Source organism: Lissotriton helveticus, chromosome 9 (assembly GCF_964261635.1).
Source record: "Lissotriton helveticus chromosome 9, aLisHel1.1, whole genome shotgun sequence".
Lineage (NCBI taxonomy): Eukaryota > Metazoa > Chordata > Amphibia > Caudata > Salamandridae > Lissotriton > Lissotriton helveticus.
The window spans coordinates 381,742,791-381,760,720 of NC_136070.1; the positions used below are offsets into that span (position 1 = coordinate 381,742,791).

A 17,930-nucleotide genomic window follows, 5' to 3' on the forward strand; every position below is an offset into this window, starting at 1 on the left:
ATTTGAATATTATATTCCATTTATTGGAAAATACCAATCAAAATCTAACGGATAAAAGGGGGTTCCCTATACATCTATTAGCTGAATAAATTTGTAGTCAATCATTCTGGAAACCAGGTGCCGTATTACAATCAGTGACCCGTAGGTGCAAAAGACGTTTGCACCCCCTTTACGCACCGCCAGGGCACTTTGGTATTAGAGAAGGGGACACAGATGCTTGTACGTCCCCTTCATTAACACTGATAGCGCTGGTGCACGTAAAGCGCCAGCTTCAGGGGGCATTCCAGCATTTGCCCTATGCCTGCCTCTGTGCCTGCGCCATAGTACAGACGCGGATGAAGAGGCAAAAATGCTCTCAGGTTGTTTCAGTTGCTGTGCGCCACTTTCTATGTGGCACTCTGTGAGTGTGACCCCTGAGAGCAGCCCTCTGGATGGGAGAAAGGGGGTCCTATGGCCCCCTCAGACATACCCTTGCAGGCGGGTGCAGTCACTGACTGTACCGGTCTGCAAGGGTATCTCTAATCCCCTTTAAAAGTGCAGGCTGGAGTGGCAGCCAGGAGCCCCTCAGTGTTTTCACAAGAATGCGCTGCCCTGGGGGCTGCACGAGTGTGGGGCTGCCCTGGGACGGCGCATACATTGTAATAGGGGCATTGTGATTGTTTGCGCCCAGTGCACCTTTTAAAAGGTGCAACCGGCGCAAACAATGACAATGCGTAATACGGCCCCAGATGTTCATAACCTAGTCACAATTAAAAAGTGGTATCTTATTACCAAGAAGCAATGTCCAACAAATGAGAACCAATGCATGTGCTTCTTTAGCAACAAATCAACATAAAGAAATGCTCCAAGATGTGACAACGTACAAGATAAACAATACTGACACTCTAGGTTTCTCGTAAACTGATATTACGCACCTCAAGTGCTGGACGTGGGGCACTCAATATCATGTGACAACCAGGAACAATGTTACATTTACAAGTTGGTAACTCCAAAATGGTTTTATTAGAAATTGCATTTAGGTGACTTCATGATTTCCTCAAAATATTTTTGTATCAATGCTCATTCACTCTTTGCTTGCATGTGTTTATATTCCAATTCTGACACAGATAGTTTTATCTACCACTAAAGTTAATTAATAGGACTGGTCCATGGGTTAAATTGTAAAAACACACTTCAATAATTTTTACTTCCGGGGACATTGTTTGGAGCCTAGCAAAACGCTATGGTATGTGCAGGGGATCAAGGCCGGCTCTAGGGCAGTGCGACCGACCGGTGTGGCAGCACTGGGCGCTGATCTGGGGAGGGGGCTCCGACCTCAGGGGGGCGGTTCTGTGTTTATCAATAACTGATTGGAGAGATAGGGGTACTTTTGCCCGGTGGTGGTGAGAAAATCCGAGGAGGTGGTCATGGAGTGTGGGGGCGCCCAAAGAGATTGTTGCAGTGGGCGCCAACAGTGCTGCTAAAGCCGGCGCTGAGGGGATGTTTACGCAAAAACATTATCATTCTGCCAACGCAGGCAACAACAACTGCCATCTAGTACTACAAGTATGGGTGCAAACCCAAGCCCCTACATTTAGCATTCGATCATCTGTGCATTCTGCTGTCAGTGGCCATTCAGGAACGTATTTTTTAAGGAGAAGGCATTTAAAGAGATAAGGGTCAAAGATTATTGTTCACTGCAATTAAAATAAAAAAAATTCAAAAAATAGCAAAATCTTGGATTGTATGCTATTCAGATTCTATTGCAGTTACTGCATCTACTGGTTAGACGTCCAGGCTATTGGTATTAACTTGGAACAATGAATTCAATGTGCACACAGAAGTGCAATGACTTTCCCGCATTGTTTCAAGTCTTAAGAAAATGACATGGTTTCGTAAATAGGTAAACACATGCCTCACAGGAGAAAAATCCCTTGAAAATTCCAACATTATAGCCTCTTTATGGGGTGACATTCAAAGTCAGCTTTCCGCTGCTCTGTATACTGACTTTCAGCCTTGTTAATACCTATTATAATGTGCTTCTTTACAATAGCGAGCCCGCTGCAATATGAATAAATGCATTAGATGATATCTATTGAGGTGTCTCATCTAATTTCAGGTTTTGTAGGTCAAAACCATCGAGCTTTTAAAAATTCTCAAAGTATTCCCTATGTACTTATTATTCCATGGATCCCTCTTTAAGACAATCAGACCTGTTTAATTTTTGCTTTCTTTATGGACGTCTTAATTAGTCTAATCCTAACTGGTCTCTTTCCAATGCTCCTGTTGGCACAGTTTGATTTCAATTAACATTCTGCTTCAGCACTGGAAATGCCCTTGCTCAGACGGAAAAAACCCTGTTTTGAATTCTCTTTCTTTCTTCGTTAACTCTCTTGTGTTTTCGTTTCTTACTTAAAATCATTGTACCAAGCAGTATTTTGAGAACAGGCCTAATTTTAAGACGAATATTTTAAAGGTGGAAAAAAAGATTTATTTGCGAGAGAGTTTCACATGTAATGGTATTAGCCGCATTTATAAGGGTGTTATTTAGGGATGCTTTGGAGGTAGCAATCCCTATTGATTGCTTTTCAACCTCTTTGATTTAAGCATTTTGATTGCTGATATTAAAAATATATATATATATATATTTTTACAAGTTCTTTTAGCTGTTCTATGGCAGAAAGTTTTCATTAATTGTTTGATACGTGGTCTTTAATTAAAATTAATTATTCACACTCTTCTACAATAACAGAGATTAAAAATGCTGTAATATCTCTTGCTTTGATTGGCTTGCTTATTGTTTGTCATTCCTATTATTCCTATCATGTTGGTGATTTGATGCCGTTGCATAGTTCCCTATGTATTGGACCAGGACTAATTTTCAATTAAGTCATTCGTATAAATGTTTCTTTTTGGGTTGGTTAGTGTTTCGTCTGTAAGACTGCACCCACCTAGTCAATGATTCTGATATAAATTCCCCATTGTCATAGTCTCTGTTCCCCACCAATAAATTTGTATTTGAGTTTATTGCACCTATATAGAGGTTGCGCCCAAAGAAATTAGTCACTTTGGCTCGTTCAACTCAGTCATGGTGGTATATAAAGAAGTGCAGGATAAGAGGATTGTTAATTTCCCAGAGTGCTCTCTGCCCTGTGGCACTAGACCTTTTAGTATGGACAGATTTACTTGCTCTAGGTTACAATCAAGCAATCAGGGGCACAGCAACGCTCTCGCAGCCACAAAAAACAGTGTAAAGTTTAGACAAAACAACAATTGGTATTGATACAATTGAAAGAAAGCAGCAGATCTGTTTGTTCAAATTCCTTTTCAATGATGTTTTAATTGGATCCAAGCTCAGCCGACACGTGTTTCATCGTGTTAAAGTGGAGTCAACACGACTCTTCAGGGCTGATGAAAGTAAATAAAACAAATGTATAGTAACTTTCAGTAGGTTACAATTGTTACATGGATTTATAACAAGTATGTGCATGGAGGTGATAGTGACGGAATATTAAGTGCCTTCGTGGTCGTTTTCGTGATAGTTAAACCATGCACAACCACAAACTCCTCCTGGTAACGGTGGCGAATTGTGAATAGTGTCAAAGTTGTATTTCAAAGGTGGCGTTTCTATATGCTAGTGAATATCGTACAAAAATTCCTATAAGGTTGCATTGAATAGTTAACTCATGCTCACTAGAAATCCGCGTTTGTGTGGTGTCAGGGTGTATGAGTGTATCAACGAACTAAGCAATAGGCATGCCAGTGGAGTCTCATGCTGTGAAAAGGTGATGTGTATCCAAGGAAAGTGGCAGATAATGCATACCTAGTGGATAGCATTCGGGCATCCACGGTTAGATGCGTGAATACTCTGCGCGAAGAAATGGCTTGTCTATGTTAAGAATAACAAAAGAAAAATGTACACATGAATATGTATACATAATATACGGGAGAATGATGAGCGAGGGCAAATGCGTGCTTCTAGCAGGGTGCACACTGTGAAGATTGTAAAGGCTCACCCTGGTAAGATATTGGCGAGTCTGCCAATATATTTATTCGATCAACCCTGGTTCCGGGTTCAGGAGTGTCTTTAACACCGCTAATTTATATTTGAGCACACAAAATGTTGCATGTCTGTATTCGACGATGACTGCATGAGAAAAGAAGAAGGAAAACACCAACAGGCTGTTTTACAGAAGGACACAACTCTCTCGCCAAATCCAGGGAGAGTGAACAACGTATACATCATTTAAGTAAAAAGAAGAAAACGGAACGCACGGTGCATACCTATACACGAGTGCGTGAATAGCTGTACCGGGAGGGGACCCGACTGCAGGAGTAGCGCGTTCTGTGTGTAGGTATAGAACTCTTCACGGGTAGCGTTAGGTTCAATCTTTAAGAGAATCACATAAGAGGACTTTAATTTGGGGTCGTCTACATGTGCAAAGATCATGAAGATCAACCACAGAAACGGAGATATCTAGAGTGTTGCCTCTTACCTGTTAGTCGAAGTCCCTCCTCCGTTGATTCCCGGTCGCCGTGTTCCAAGAACGGACACGTGACCGGAAGTCGGAGGGCTTTAAATAGTCTTCGTCAATCATTGCCTGGTATGCAATGATCATATCACATGTCCTACTGAGTCCGCCATCTTAGGTGTGTAAAAGGCGGTGGTTAGAAGCCTCAAATCTAGTACAAAAGGGCGCACAGATTGGTATAAGGTTCATAAAGAAGGGTTTGTAGACGTAAGGGCATGCTGGGATTATGTTTCCAGGCAAGCAAAAGGGTAAAAAATTATTAAAAGGTATATAAAAAAAAAATTTAATTAATTTTATATATATTTGGATAAAAGTGTGGAGAAGCGTGAACCAAGAAAGTAATAGTGGTTCACCTTAAATTACGCAACAAAGCTAACGTGAAGATCCTGACAGTGATCCCGTATGTCAGCGGTCCATTTCAGAAAAGAAAACGAACTAAGTATTTCGGTCCGTTCAAGGATCTCGAACACGAGAGCTGGCCCTTTGAATTCCATAAGTACATGACGAAAATGAGTCCTTATGGGGAGTAATGAAACAATTGTAATGCGATACGAGAAAAGGGAGAAACAACCATTATAACCCAAAAGGTGGTCGTGAAAATTTGGTGACCTATTTTTTGAGCACCCTTAAATGACAGACACATAAATCATGCTGTGACTCGTGACATTCAAATTCATTGCTAAACAAACACGTCATTGTGTCTCTCAAACAAGTTACGTGTAATTCTAAGAGTTTGATGAGGCCTCAGTTAGGTATTTTTTCATAGATGTCAAAATTATTTTTACATATTTTTAAAACATAATTATGAAACACAATCAAAAGAAAAAAACAGCAGTTGAAGCCAAAATGAGTTCGTGTAGACATAATAACAACGAGAACGTTCATGCAGTACCCATTGAGTCAGACACATCACATCTTACTGACTATTGTAAAGTTTTCATATAGCAATGGTTAATGATCAGCAGCAACATTCTGTACAATCAGAGGGACGGTTAGTTCCCTAGGAAGAATTGAAGCTCCGGGTCATAGTTGAGCCCGTGTTCCACGCATTGCAAACGCATGATCCACGTGGCCTCCCTACGCCTCAGAGTCAGTTCTCTGTTTCCTCCCCTAATATTTGGGGGGATGACGTCAATCCCAAAGAAACGCACCTTTATTTCATCCTCCAAAGGTTGACAAGCTGCCACATGCAGCGCAACCGGATATTTGGGATCCCTTTTTTGGATAGCCCGTATGTGTTCCGCTAACCTCTCCTTAAGGGGTCTGATAGTACTGCCTACGTATATCAAGCCACACTGGCACACTACCGGACTCTAGACTCTGCAGAGACAAGGGTTCGCCGTGCCTCGAGACCAGATTGTTTAAAGAAACGTACCGATAAAGATTCCTCTCCCCAGAAAATTAGACTCATTACTGAGTTTAATGCCTTACATCCAACAATCTCTAGGAGTTTCAATAGACATTGGAAAATGTTATTGGAGGACACGACATTAAAGGAATGGCTACCTGACAGACCAGCCATTACGTATAAGAAAGGATGTACACTGAAGAACAAACTTAGCCCTACTGTTCCACACAATACCGTGGCCACAAACTGGCTTACTACACGTAGTCTGGGTTTTTACAAATGTGGTTTTTGCTCGTTATGTGTGTGGTGTAAACATGGCACCAAGACATTCAGAGGCCATGATGGCTGTACATATTCAATCAGACACAACATCACATGCATAACCAGATACGTGGTATATATTATTGAGTGCCAGTGTGGCTTGATATACGTAGGCAGTACTATCAGACCCCTTAAGGAGAGGTTAGCGGAACACATACGGGCTATCCAAAAAAGGGATCCCAAATATCCGGTTGCGCTGCATGTGGCAGCTTGTCAACCTTTGGAGGATGAAATAAAGGTGCGTTTCTTTGGGATTGACGTCATCCCCCCAAATATTAGGGGAGGAAACAGAGAACTGACTCTGAGGCGTAGGGAGGCCACGTGGATCATGCGTTTGCAATGCGTGGAACACGGGCTCAACTATGACCCGGAGCTTCAATTCTTCCTAGGGAACTAACCGTCCCTCTGATTGTACAGAATGTTGCTGCTGATCATTAACCATTGCTATATGAAAACTTTACAATAGTCAGTAAGATGTGATGTGTCTGACTCAATGGGTACTGCATGAACGTTCTCGTTGTTATTATGTCTACACGAACTCATTTTGGCTTCAACTGCTGTTTTTTTCTTTTGATTGTGTTTCATAATTATGTTTTAAAAATATGTAAAAATAATTTTGACATCTATGAAAAAATACCTAACTGAGGCCTCATCAAACTCTTAGAATTACACGTAACTTGTTTGAGAGACACAATGACGTGTTTGTTTAGCAATGAATTTGAATGTCACGAGTCACAGCATGATTTATGTGTCTGTCATTTAAGGGTGCTCAAAAAATAGGTCACCAAATTTTCACGACCACCTTTTGGGTTATAATGGTTGTTTCTCCCTTTTCTCGTATCGCATTACAATTGTTTCATTACTCCCCATAAGGACTCATTTTCGTCATGTACTTATGGAATTCAAAGGGCCAGCTCTCGTGTTCGAGATCCTTGAACGGACCGAAATACTTAGTTCGTTTTCTTTTCTGAAATGGACCGCTGACATACGGGATCACTGTCAGGATCTTCACGTTAGCTTTGTTGCGTAATTTAAGGTGAACCACTATTACTTTCTTGGTTCACGCTTCTCCACACTTTTATCCAAATATATATAAAATTAATAAAAAAATTTTTTATATACCTTTTAATAATTTTTTACCCTTTTGCTTGCCTGGAAACATAATCCCAGCATGCCCTTACGTCTACAAACCCTTCTTTATGAACCTTATACCAATCTGTGCGCCCTTTTGTACTAGATTTGAGGCTTCTAACCACCGCCTTTTACACACCTAAGATGGCGGACTCAGTAGGACATGTGATATGATCATTGCATACCAGGCAATGATTGACGAAGACTATTTAAAGCCCTCCGACTTCCGGTCACGTGTCCGTTCTTGGAACACGGCGACCGGGAATCAACGGAGGAGGGACTTCGACTAACAGGTAAGAGGCAACACTCTAGATATCTCCGTTTCTGTGGTTGATCTTCATGATCTTTGCACATGTAGACGACCCTAAATTAAAGTCCTCTTATGTGATTCTCTTAAAGATTGAACCTAACGCTACCCGTGAAGAGTTCTATACCTACACACAGAACGCGCTACTCCTGCAGTCGGGTCCCCTCCCGGTACAGCTATTCACGCACTCGTGTATAGGTATGCACCGTGCGTTCCGTTTTCTTCTTTTTACTTAAATGATGTATACGTTGTTCACTCTCCCTGGATTTGGCGAGAGAGTTGTGTCCTTTTGTAAAACAGCCTGTTGGTGTTTTCCTTCTTCTTTTCTCATGCAGTCATCGTCGAATACAGACATGCAACATTTTGTGTGCTCAAATATAAATTAGCGGTGTTAAAGACACTCCTGAACCCGGAACCAGGGTTGATCGAATAAATATATTGGCAGACTCGCCAATATCTTACCAGGGTGAGCCTTTACAATCTTCACAGTGTGCACCCTGCTAGAAGCACGCATTTGCCCTCGCTCATCATTCTCCCGTATATTATGTATACATATTCATGTGTACATTTTTCTTTTGTTATTCTTAACATAGACAAGCCATTTCTTCGCGCAGAGTATTCACGCATCTAACCGTGGATGCCCGAATGCTATCCACTAGGTATGCATTATCTGCCACTTTCCTTGGATACACATCACCTTTTCACAGCATGAGACTCCACTGGCATGCCTATTGCTTAGTTCGTTGATACACTCATACACCCTGACACCACACAAACGCGGATTTCTAGTGAGCATGAGTTAACTATTCAATGCAACCTTATAGGAATTTTTGTACGATATTCACTAGCATATAGAAACGCCACCTTTGAAATACAACTTTGACACTATTCACAATTCGCCACCGTTACCAGGAGGAGTTTGTGGTTGTGCATGGTTTAACTATCACGAAAACGACCACGAAGGCACTTAATATTCCGTCACTATCACCTCCATGCACATACTTGTTATAAATCCATGTAACAATTGTAACCTACTGAAAGTTACTATACATTTGTTTTATTTACTTTCATCAGCCCTGAAGAGTCGTGTTGACTCCACTTTAACACGATGAAACACGTGTCGGCTGAGCTTGGATCCAATTAAAACATCATTGAAAAGGAATTTGAACAAACAGATCTGCTGCTTTCTTTCAATTGTATCAATACCAATTGTTGTTTTGTCTAAACTTTACACTGTTTTTTGTGGCTGCGAGAGCGTTGCTGTGTTACAGTTTGGGTAATCTTTGATTGTCTTAGAACGGTTTTGGGTTAATCCGTTCGCTCTTCACGCGCCACACTCAAAAACTCATTTCCACACACTGTCCAGCGTACACTTCAGGTAGAGCGCCTTTTTCTGAAATTTCTAAGAAACCCTTCTAGCCGGGAAGCAATCAGGGGCAGCTACTCACCTGTGGGAATCTCATGGTGCTGGGGAGGGGGCTGCTGGTCCCTTTGGGTGTAGGATCAGTCGAAGAGCCAGATCTTGAGGTCCTTCTTGAATTGGGTCAGCTACGCGGATTGCCTGATATGGAGGGGCAGGGTGTTCCAGGTCTTAGCGGCGATGTAGGAGAATGAGCTTCCACCGGTTCTGGTCTTGTGGATCCTGAGGACAGTATGAGTAAAATGTCCCATTACCATCTAGCAGAGTGGTGTCATGGAATGGACCACCTTCCGGGACCCATTCTGGGTGAAATCTCAGACCTCAAACAGGATTCTCCAAGGGCCTCGCATCAGAGATTGTGAGTAATTAAACCGGATTGTTTAAAATCTTCTACCATCCTCTAGAATTGGAAGGATAGACTGAATATTTAAAAAAAACGACAAAAATGTTAGAATGGAGAGGCAGCAGCAAGACTCGATTTTTAAAAAGAGGAAAAGTATATGCGACTCAATTTGATTTTCAATGATAAGCTTAAAAAATAAGGATGAGGGACTAAGACTAAGAATATTGAAATGAAATCTGCACAGACCTTGGACGAGCGCATTTATAGCAGAGCAGCATCACAGTGATGTCACAAATCCAACTGTCTGGTGCATCTTAAAAGATCAAAAACACCATTCTAAGCTCCAGTCTCTGACACAAAATCAACATCAGCATCTGTGCATATATCTTTTCTTGTTACATGTTCCAGCACTTAATTCAAGCTCACATTTATAGAAAGCTCAACAGGATACATTGTCAACTATGGCAACAGAGGAGATGTCCCACAAGCACTTGCTTAAGGGAATAAAATTTCCATTATATCATCAGATCCATTGAATAATTACAAGCGAAAAAAACAGAGCTGTGGCCAGAACTCAGAAGGCTCAGCAGAAGCTATCTACCATGTCCTGCACCCAGTGAATACTCTCATTGAATTTTAAATGCAGCTGGGGTAATTGTGACTTTTCAATGGACCGGTCTGTGTCCTTAAAATGTAAAGATACAGATCATGAATATAATGAACAAGAATTTCAGCAATAAACATTATGAGGATCCACCAGAAAAATCAGAGGAAGAGAAGGGTGACTCTATCAATACCTATCCTTCAGAAGAAGCCTCAGATGAAGATTAAACATTCATCATGAACTAAGGCAATGGCTGTTGTAAATGAACTAAGGTAATTGCTGTTGTAAAACAAAATAAAAAAGCATTAGAAAAACCAACATGTCTGGCTCATTTTAAAAACATTTTTTCATAAATCTTTATTACAAAAACACAAAAAACAGAACAGGCAGACACCTTCGAAAGTTTTTGGCTATAACATTTTGGTAACACTTAAAAGATGCATTCATATGTACTGGCAGCCATCTTGGAATCAGCTGAAGCCCATTTAAAGAGGGTCCTCTATCTGTGCACATGCAGGCACATTCACCCGCAAGGCTGGCCTTTTTCGAATAGTTTCATACTATTCACAAAGATGATGGCTACAAGCAGTACAAGTGTGTGGGATTTGGGGCACTGTAAATGGGTCGATGGCCCAGTGGTGTGTCTAGGTAACTGCCAGGCCCTCATTAAGTTTAAAAAAAAACGTTTACAAAAAGTGATTTAGCACTAAAAAGAATCGACCAGGTAACCCAAATAAAACACCGGACAGAGTGGGTGTGCCTCTCTCTGGACGACACCCGATCTGGTAGGAAGGCACTGGCAGAGATAGTAACAAACGAAAAAGGAGTTCGAATTCCATGGTTGAATAAAATAAAAAACTGTGTGACATAGTTAAGATGGAGGAACTACCAAAATGCAAAAAGGCAATATTGTAAAGTTGAAGCAAGCCTGTTGGGGTTCCATGCTGGAGGAAATGTGTAACGACCCCAATTTGGGGAGCATCACGGAGAATTCCTCACTCACAAATGCTTTTTTAGCTTTGAACCCAATTTGTACAGGATTCAGCCACTCCAAGTGACATATTTGTACCTAAAGTTTAGGATTGGTGCCCTGCTGCTCAGATGATTGCCTTGCCAAGATCACAGTTTGTGCAACTAGGGCTTGTTTATCACATGTTTATTGTTTTGTTCCTAACACCAATGACCACTAATTTTAGAGACTTGGCCCAACTGGCATGGCTGTCATTATATTGAGTGCCTTTTGATATGATTTGCATTGTGATTTATGTTGTAATCGAACAACATCATCTGCTACTAGGCCCAAACTTTGGGCAACAGACAATCCAGGTTCAAAGCTGCTAACTTGTGATATTTTTACAATGTTATGTACGTACTTTTATGGTTGTATATTTTAATCAAATGAACTGTTTTGATTGATTGATTAAAAATGTATCATTACTTATGTTTTTTTAGGAAAAAGCACACATTGTTCCTCTAGTCCCTAACACTGAAGGGCACAACGTTCTGCATGGGTAATAAAATTGTTCTCATTGTTCTCACTCAACCGAAAAAGAAACCAAAGGCTGAAATAAGATGGCCCAGTTCCCTATGCTGGGCGTTGTGCATGGCGGAAGAAAAATGGAAATGACACTGCAGCAAACCAATTATTTAATGCTAAAACGTAAATGGAGTTTAAAGATTACTGCATATAATCATATAGCTCGTTGCACTATATGTTATAGTATCATTTCTGTCTTGTAAATTAAAAGAATGGCTTTTGTGCTTAGTGTGCGAGTCATACAGCCAGATGATTAAGGGCAAATTAATTATGGCACAAAGAGAAACTAGCAAAGATATAAATAATTAAATCATCAGGTCAACCCCATAATTTGCTACAAACAAAATCTTCTGCAGTGGATGCTGTCGGTTCCTGAGGGAACTAGATGTACCACATATGGCACACCAACCTCGGATTCCAGGTTGAGTTGTCACCATTGAAGATCGAAATGTTTCACTACTTGTGTGGCTACAATGGAAAAACAGAGAGACATCACTTTTGATTGGACACAGGTGCTTGGAAATAATGGTTAGTAGCCCTAGCGGCAATGCAAATGTTTTATTTTTTGTGGAATAAAGGGGGTGTGATCCACCTTCCTTATTTTAATATTTTAGTCATCAGGGCACATCTCGCTGCATGTCTGGGAGTGGTACTTGATTAGCCCTAATAATGCACCAATCATCATCAAAACATCTTTATTCGATTCATAGAATCATAAAAGAACAAACAATACTGAACTGTAGTTACATCCTTTCAGTCCAGTGCAATATTCCTTGGAAAAGTAGGTTGCAAATTTAAAAAATCATTACATTTGTGCAAATACACGGTTCCAGAATAAAGTACGATCAGAACAACAGTGCAAAAAAGCATGACCATTAGATTCTGAGTGCAGTAGGCAGTTAGAGTTATAAAGTGCAGTGCATATGTGTCATAATGGTATTCCCCGGGGATGCTTATGCCCCTTTAATATTTGCTGTAAGGTCAATTAATATAAAAAAGTTGCTAAAAGCAGAATTCATTATAAAATATTTAATACTATATACCATAAAAATAAATCGACAACATGGTCCTACTATACACAATTAATGAGCTCTAGTCCACTATTGTAGGATCCTAATTAAAATTTCAAACCCTTCTTCATTCTTGCATAGTTAACAGCCAATAAAAATATGGAAACTCCAAAAACAATAAGCTGGGTGTTATCTGGTTTTATAATGCGGAGCATATCAATATATCTCCTCACACCCAGTTTCCTACCCAATGGTACAATCCATTTCCGTCTGGCTCTCATATAAACGGGGCAAAATAACAGAACATGTGCTATATTTTCCTGCATTGCCAGCTGGCACATTTTGCACTCACTGTCTTTCACCCTCTTACGGGACTTTTCCCATTTGGTTGTAAAGGACTTAACACGGAGGGTCCCGTACCTGAATTTCAAATACAATATTTTCGCAAGTTGAGGTTCGATTTGATCTAAAAATTCCTCAAAACGGGGTGTCGGTTTGACCATCAAAAATTCATTTGTGAGTGAGCCAGCTCCGCTGTTTTGTAGAACTTTGTGCACAATTGAGTTCCAATAAACCCTTTTAAGTTCCCTTTTTGAATCTAGAGTCAACCTTTCTGGGTGGTGCCAGAACTCACTAAGCCCCAAGTCCAGGAGTCATCTCTGTTGATCAACCATGGGAAAGTGACATGAGTGTCTAGTGCAATAAGTTCTCTTAGTGCCTGCCTATAAATGTGGAGTTCATCAGTAACCCATAACCTAATCCAATATGACAAGGTCATCAAAACTGCCCTATGCTCAATGCGTTTTAACCCCAAGTCATACATGTAGGGGATCACCGGTGTATTTTGGGGGAGGGGGACCAAAGCTTTTAAAATCCTATTTTCTCCCACAGTTAAGGTGGATGTTTGCTCCCGCCCCACAACTCGGGGCCATAAAGAGCGGCAGTTTGGGCCCTGGATTTGTATACCTCCAATGCTAGGGTGATAGACTTAGTATAGGTAGCATGGAGTTTTTTCAGGATGGACACTGAATTTTTCATTAAGATTGTCCCAGATTTACGGATATGCGGGCACCATGAGAGCTTAGAATCTAGGGTCACCCCTAGATAAACAAAAATATGGACCCTCTCTATTACTGCACCATTCAGCATTATGTTCTTCTTAAAGCTTTCATGCGGCCTAATGGACATGTATTTTGTTTTTGATGGGTTTATTTCCAATCCTTTTTGTTTGTAGTACACAACAAGCTTATTCAGAAGATTTTGCAATTCTCTTGGGGTCTGTGAAAGCATGATAGTGTCATCCACAAATGTCAAAGCACATACATGAGAGCCACCTAGCTTTGGAGAATCATGGTTTGTATCCAGTAAGAAGTCCACCATATCGTTAACGTAGAGGAGAAACAGGTTAGGCGCCAGGACGCAGCCCTCTCCTCACAGGTATTTCCTCTGTTAATTCCCCACCCAAGCACCAGCGCACTTTCGCAAAGTTATCTTCGTGTAATTTTATGAGTTGTACCGGTACATTTTTGGGGACCCCTTGTTTTAGCAAATTTACCCACAGCAGATCTCTTGGAATTGAATCAAAAGCGGCCTTTAAGTCAATAAAGACCACATACAAATTGCCGGATCTTAATTTGGTGTATTTCCAGGCAATGGTTAACAGCCTAAACACCTGATCTATGGTGCTGGTTCTTTTTCTGAACCCTGCCTGGTACGGGGAGAGTATATCTTTATTAATTAGCCAGTCATTTAACTTGTCCAGTATCTCCTTTGAGTAGACCTTTTGGGTGATATCTATCAAGCTGATAGGTCTATAATTGGCGGGATTGTCCCTACTACCCTTCTTATATATAGGGACGATCTCCACACCCTTCCATGATGCAGGGATGGGCTGCCCACTGCTTATTGCGTTACACAGTAAGTTAATATGCGGTGCCCATACCTCTGGACCATGTCTAAAGAGGTCCCCCGGAATATTATCTGGCCAGGTGCTTTGGACAACTGAATGGCGGCTATAGCCTGCTTGGTGTCTAAGATGCTAAAGTGTAGTGGATCGATCTCACTAGACATTGTCAACTCATTGATTATACGTAGATTCTCACTTGATGGGCAACCCAGACATGCATATAAATGTGCGAAGTGGTTGAACCATGTTTTAGGATCTAAGTAGTAATCTTGGGCTGGCTTGCTAGACTTTTTGCCATTTGCGATAATCTGCCAAAAAAGTTAATGATCTCTTGCCCTCGCTCCAGCTAACAAATCTTCCCAGACTGCATCCTCCCAGTTTTTGCTTGCTAGTTTTTTTTCACAACCGTATTTATTAAGAGTTCATGCATAAATCGATACAGCCCTCCACAGTCAGGAGGAGACTGTCAACGACAGACATTGAAAAAGGCATAGCAGTGAACCCAGAGTTATAAAAAAAAAACATACCCCAGTCCCCTCCCAGACCACCCAACCCCAACCGCCCTACTACACCCCCCCCTACTACCCACCCCTTATCCCTCCCGAACCCAGTGCACGTGTTCACAGCGTAGCAACATAAGATGCAAAACAAAGGTGGAGTCAGCCAACAGTCTAAGGTACGGGGTCCACATTCAGAGCCAACACATCATCAAGATCCGCGGGGGGGTCGAGGTGCAGACCCCTGTATTCCGCCCATCTCTTCCAAATTTTGTAGTGCTTCCGGGGACACCCTCTGGCCTCAAAGACAGGCAATTCCAGGCCCATAAGGAAGTCCAGTCCCGCTTTCCATGCACCCAGCGGGGGGGCACGAACACTTTTCCAGGCTTGGGCCAGATCTCGCTTGGCCACCACTAGTCCCAAAAGCAGCAGGTGACGTTTGTAGACATTGCCCCCAACATTTTCCAGGATATGAAGGAGACCCAGCCTAGGGGTACGGGGCAGGTCCCACCCCAGCACCTCCGAAAGACAGTCCCAAACTCCCGCCCAGAATCTGGTCAGCCTCCCGCAGGACCACACAGTATGGAGAAGCGTCCCCCTCTCAGCACCACACCTCAGACACTCCGGGGCGGCTATAAGGCCCGCCCGCCACAGCCGTTCTCTAGTATAGTAGGCCCTGTGAAGGTACTTAAACTGAATAAATCTGAGACGGACAGCTATAGCAGCTCCCCGGGGGGATTCAAGCGCCTCGCGCCAGTCATCATCATCCAAGGGACCAATATCAATCTCCCAGGAGGCCTTCAACGACGAGAGGGAAGGGGAACAGTGTGTAACCAAGGAGCGATATATCTGAGAAACCTTTTTGTCGCCTAGGTCACCCATAAATAGCTTAGCCTCGATGGGACTGAAATCAGGGAGTTGCTCCAAGCCCACCAGACTCGGGCCAAGGGCATGACGGAACTGGAGGTACCGGAAGAATTGGGACTTAGGCATATTGAATTCAGAGCTAAGGTCCTGAAAGGACTTAAGCGTAGTACCGGAGAGAACGTGACCAAGGGACGAGATCCCGATCGCGTCCCAGCCGCCAAACCCGGAAAGGGAAGCCAGCGCCGGGAGCAGGCCATTATGCCACAACGGCGTCTCGGCCGTCAGTCTGCCCCACCACCCCATACGATGCAAAGCTTGCCGCCAGACCGCGAAGACCACCCGAGTGACCCTCGGCAATATCCTCCTCCGCCTGGCCGAGTACAGCAATGTGTGGAGCGTGGCTCCGCCCATCAACGAGTGCTCTAGAGCATAAGCCGGATCACTACGGTCCCCATACCACCACTCATTGAGCACGAGGAGGTGGGAGGCTTGGTAATAAGACAGGAGGTCCGTGGACGCCAAGCCGCCACTGTATGTAGAGAGAAAGCAGGTACGTAGCGCCACCCGAGAGGCGCCCCCGGCCCACAAGAACCTACCCAACACCGAGTTGACACTCCGGAACCATTGTGGGTCGATTCTATAGGGATGATTCTGCAGTTGGTAGAGGAGCCGAGGCAGGGCAACCATCTTAAAAATCGCCGACCGCCCATAGATGTTAAGGGGCATACGGGTCCAGGCCTTAACGTCCATCTGGACCCTATCCCACACCGGCCGAACGTTCCGATCCCATGCCACCGCGGCCGAGGCCGAGAGGAAGACGCCCAGGTACTTCATGCCCTCGACCACCACCCGGAGGGACGCAGCCCATGGGCAGTGTACCGAGTCACTCCCCAGCACCCACAAGGTCGACTTATGTGGGTTAAGAAAAAGCCCCGACGCCAGACCAAACTCATGCATGATCTCAAGAACGCGAGGGCCCGTACGATGCAAGTCAGTCATAAAGAAGAGCACATCGTCTGCATATAAGGCAACGCGGTCCGTGTGATCCGCCCCCCATACAAAGCCCCGATAAAGCGCGTCCTGGCGCACCCGGGCGGCCATAGGTTCCATAGCCAGCGCGAATAGGTACGGGGAGAGGGGACATCCCTGTCGGGTGCCCCTGGCCACACGGAACCGCGCGGAGACCGCCCCAGAGACACATACCGAAGCGGTGACATCTGTATAGAGCAGCTTCACATAGGAAATAAAAACCGGTCCCAAGTTCAGTAGTGGTAGGAGAGTAAAGAGATAGGTCCAGCTGACCGAGTCAAAGGCGCTATCAATGTCTGCCAACAACAGCGCCGCTTGTTCCCCGGTGGTTCCGATCGCGTCCAGCGCGGCCTGGGCCCGCCGAATGTTGTGCCGCGTCGCCCGGCGTGGCATAAAGCCCGCCTGATCCGGGTGGACAAGGGTTGAGATGTGCGGGAGGAGGCGATTCGCAAGCGCCTTGGCCAGGAGCTTGGCTTCAAAATTAATAAGGGAGATGGGACGGTACGACTCATGGCGCTCGGGGGGCCTGCCCGGCTTTTGAAAGACCACAATCTCGGCATGCCGCCAGTCTGGGGGGAGGGTGCCACGCTCCCGCGCCAGTTCCAACGCCCGCCTGTAATGTGGCCCAAGCTGTAGGTGGAATGTCCGATAGAATTCGCTGGGGAACCCGCTCGGCCCCGGCGCCTTACCCGCGTTTAATTGACCCAGTGCGTCGCCTAATTCCTCCGCCGTCAGGGGGATCTCCAGAGCGTCACGAACATCATCGGAGACCGCCCGCGGATGGACCGCTGTGAGGTATTCCTCAATGCCATCGGAGGAAAGGCTCTCCCGAGGGGCATACTGACGTTCATAATGGCGCGCAAAGCTCGCCGCAAGGATCACAGGGTCTGTAATCGCCACTCCAGTATCGTCAACAAGCCCCGGCAAGGTGATCGGCTGCAGAGTCTGCTGACAAAGCCTATGGAGCATTGTGCAAGACTTGTCGCCCCACTGGTACACCCTACTACGCGTAGCCAGCCACGCCTGGCGTGCCTCATCTAATAAGACCGAGGAGTAAGACTGTTGCGCCTGTAAAAGCAGCCGCAGTGTCACATCGTCT

General features: G+C 43.8%; 2 long non-coding RNA genes across 2 annotated transcripts; one reads left to right on the forward strand and one right to left on the reverse strand.

The window, feature by feature from the left end:
* Positions 1-3,999: 3,999 nt before the first annotated feature.
* LOC144782763 (uncharacterized) lies at positions 4,000-4,532 on the reverse strand. The gene is made up of 3 exons (XR_013601245.1): positions 4,476-4,532; positions 4,264-4,369; positions 4,000-4,126 (listed from the first exon to the last, which is right to left on the reverse strand). It is a non-coding gene; the product is annotated as an uncharacterized LOC144782763 (long non-coding RNA).
* Positions 4,533-7,547: 3,015 nt separating this feature from the next.
* On the forward strand, positions 7,548-8,080 carry LOC144782764 (uncharacterized). Its single transcript, XR_013601246.1, has 3 exons — positions 7,548-7,604; positions 7,711-7,816; positions 7,954-8,080. It is a non-coding gene; the product is annotated as an uncharacterized LOC144782764 (long non-coding RNA).
* Positions 8,081-17,930: the final 9,850 nt, after the last annotated feature.